The sequence below is a fragment of the Cryptomeria japonica genome, chromosome 10 (genome assembly GCF_030272615.1).
Source record: "Cryptomeria japonica chromosome 10, Sugi_1.0, whole genome shotgun sequence".
In the NCBI taxonomy this organism is placed as follows: Eukaryota; Viridiplantae; Streptophyta; class Pinopsida; order Cupressales; family Cupressaceae; genus Cryptomeria; species Cryptomeria japonica.
This window is the reverse complement of record NC_081414.1, coordinates 818472636-818476280: the sequence shown is the minus strand read 5'-3', so window position 1 is coordinate 818476280 and position 3645 is coordinate 818472636.

Sequence of the window (3645 nt, the reverse complement as noted above, 5' to 3'; positions counted from 1 at the left end):
CCAAATAGAATAGATTGCCTTAAACCAAGCCCCCCCGACTGCTTCGGGCTACACACCAAGTCTCAATTGTCAAGACTCCATTTGGAAGAGGAAAGATTGTTTGCCCATAAGAATTGCCTAGCTAGAGAATCCAAACCCTTCAAGAACCACTTAGGAGCCACATGAAGCATACATCGATAGATCGGAAGAGCCTGAACCACCGACTGAATCAGTTGAACCCTCCCAGCAAAGGATAGCCATCTATGAGTCTAGTGTTCAACCTTCGTACGAAATTTATCCAAGATACCCTGCCATGACTCCCTGGGAGGGTTACTAGGAGAAATAGGAATACCCAAATAATTCAAGGGCAGGGAGCCAACTTGGAATCTCAAGATAAGAGCAATCCTCCTTTGAATAGTTTAAGGAGTGTTGAAAAAGAGGATAGAAGATTTATCCTCATTGATCAACTGGCCTGAGACTGCAAGATAAACATCCAAAATCTTACGCAAATTAGTAGCTTCTTTGATCCCAGCAAGTCCCATAAGGGTCGTGTCATCCACAAACTACAAATGAGACTGCGGCTATAAATCATTACCCCATCTCCAACCCTGAATAAAACCCAGACCCACATTATGCTTAATCAACCTCCCTAGACCCTCAGCCAGAAGAATGAATAAATATGGGGAGAGGGGTCCCCCCTGGCGGAGAACCCTAGAAGCCCCAAACAGCTCAGTATGGTCTCCATTGATAAGCACAGAGAAAGAAGTAGACGTAACACAACTCATAACCCACTGGATCCACTCATCAGCAAAACCAAAAGCCTTGAGGATCTTCTGAAGGAAGGACCACCAAACTCTATCGTAAGCCTTAGCCATATCCAGCTTGATAAACATAACTTTTTCCTTAGAGGTTGCCATAGAATGAATGGTCTCCGTAGCAATGACCACACCATCCAAAATTTGGCACCCTTCCATAAACCCACTATGCTCCTCAGAGATAACATTCCCTAGGCACTTCTTCAACCTATCTTCTATCAGCTTAGACATTATCTTATAAATCACGTTGCAGAGAGAGATCGGGTAGAACTGGCCTAACCGATCGGCCCCATCACACTTGGATTAGAGCAATGAAAGTCACATTCAAAGCCCGAAGCATTTGCTTATTCCTCTGGGATTCTTGGACTACTTCCAGTAAATCCATTTTGATAATATCCGAGAACTCTTGAAAGAATTCAACCAAGAACCCATCTGGTCCAGGAGCTTTTCCTTTCCTCGTGTGAAAAACAATCCTCTCAAGTTCTTCCAACAAAATAAGACCCAAAAGTTGTTCATTCATCTCCCCCGTGACAAGAGAAGGAATGCAAGCAAGAACCTAATTATCCTCCATTATTTCCCCTTGAGAGTTCTCCTTGAAGAGGGACAGGAAAAACTATAACGACTCCCTAGATATCTCCTACAAGGATAGACACTGCTCACCTCTATCATTAACCAGAACAGGGATGGAATTTTCATGTCTTCTTGCTTTCACTGAGTTGAAGAAGAAAGCAGTGTTCTTGTCCCCCACCTGCAGCCAATCAATACAAGCTCTATGCTTCCAGTATATTTCTTCCCTAAGCTCCCATTCCTCTACCACCTTGACAGCCATGTCTTCCTCCCTAAGCAAGGCCTCAGACAAACCATGCTCTCTTATTTCATTGGTGATTCCATTCAGCACAATTTGAGCAGCTTTCTTAGCATGAAAAATGTTCTCGAAACCCTGGCAGTTCCACTGTTTAAGTTGAAACTTAACAAATTGCAGTTGCTTGGCAAAAGTGTACATGGCAGTGCCAAAGGCCGACCTCCCTTTCCTCCACCACTCCGCTACAAGAACCTGCAAGGTAGGATCCCAAAGCCACATAAGTTGGAATTTCAATGAAGGCGAGTAAGCTACCCAAGCCGAAGAAGAAACCAACTTTATGGGCCAGTGATCTGACCCTCTTTAGTCAAGAATCTCAGAACTTGTGGACCACCCCCCACCAATCCAAAAACTAGACCCAGAAAATGATCCAACCTCTCTGCAATCCAATACTCTCCCACACTCCTATTGTTCCAAGTGAACAAACCATTACCAGGCTTGATGTCAACAAGCTGCAACAAAGATATACTATCTTGAAAAAGGAAAGAAGAAGGTTCCAACTGCATAACACCCCCCTTCTTTTCACTCAACTCAAAGATGACATTGAAGTCTCCTGCCATAATCTAAGGATGAAAAGGGGCCAACCTTTGCATACAAGAAATATGAGAGCATAAGTTTTGCTTACCCTGAAGATCAATAGGGGCATAGATGTTAGAAAACAAGATGAATTCCCCAATCTCAAGACTAGAGATAATCCTGAATAACGAAGATCTGGAGGCAACCCACTAGACAGGGTGAAACCTTAAAAGGTTCCAAAGATAGGCCACCCCTCCAGAGGAACCAGCTACTCCAATACACTGACTCTCACCTCACCCCCACAGCTTCGGCACCAGACCCATCATACTCTCCACCAAAAGTTTAGTTTCTTGCAAGAATAGGACATCAGGTGAATGATTCCTAATCAAATCCTGAACAACTTTTTGTCTAGGGCCACTGTTCAAGCCCCTCACATTCCAAGAAGGCACAATCATTTTGGAGGATTGGAAAGGTGAGAATCCAAAGTCTTTACTGACCCTGACTCAACCAAATTCTCCCCCATCAATTTGATCTTATCCAAATCCTTCTTTATGCCAACCTTTGAGCTCTTCTCTGAAGCACTTTTCTTAATATCTTTCTGATGTAGACTCGGGTGAACGAAGGACTTATTACTTTTAACCCTAGTCGGTTCCAATTTCAAAGCTATCGGAGAACCCTCCCCCTCAACCAAATTCACCTCCAAACTAGGAGTGAGTCCCAACTGGACCCCTACTGGTTGATCCATCTCCATTTGCTGGCTTCCAACCACTAGCAGGGCTTGGGTAGAGTCCTTAATTACTCTTTCCGAAGCCCCCCCCCATGCACTTTGATCCAAAGGGGTTAACCCCGGATTTACTTCCTGATGGCTAAGGTCATCCAAGGACTCAAATCTGTTAAAAGTATCCTCCTCCCGTCTCTCTTGTAAGGGCCTCTTTTGTCATTGGTTCATGTTCTTTGTCTTAACTAAGACAAAACCATTAGCACCTTCAACCTCGACCGACATAGCAGCTTTCCCTTTATCAGCCCTATGTAGGCTCGGGTCCAACTGCTGAGGTTGGCGCACCACCGGTTTATATCTAGGACACTTACGCTGTAAATGACCATACTCATGACACAGACAACAACGAAATGGTAAAGTCTCATAATCTAACTGTTGAACCCAAGAATAAGAGCTTGCGCACATATCTATAGCATCTAGAAAAGGTTTACTAAGATCAATTTTAACATAGATACGTGCAAAGGTCATTACCTTTCTCCCCAGGGTTTGCGTTGAAGATCCCACTAGCTTCCCAAGCAAAGTGGTAAGCATCCGTAGCACATCTTCCCAACAGCATTCCACTGGAAAACGTGGTAAACGAACCCACACTGGAACCCTATTCGGGAGCTCCTCCGAAGGGTTAAACCCTACATGCCAAGGTTTGATAAATAACCCCACCTGGTTGTAAAAATACGGACCCTATTGCGATCCTCTATGCA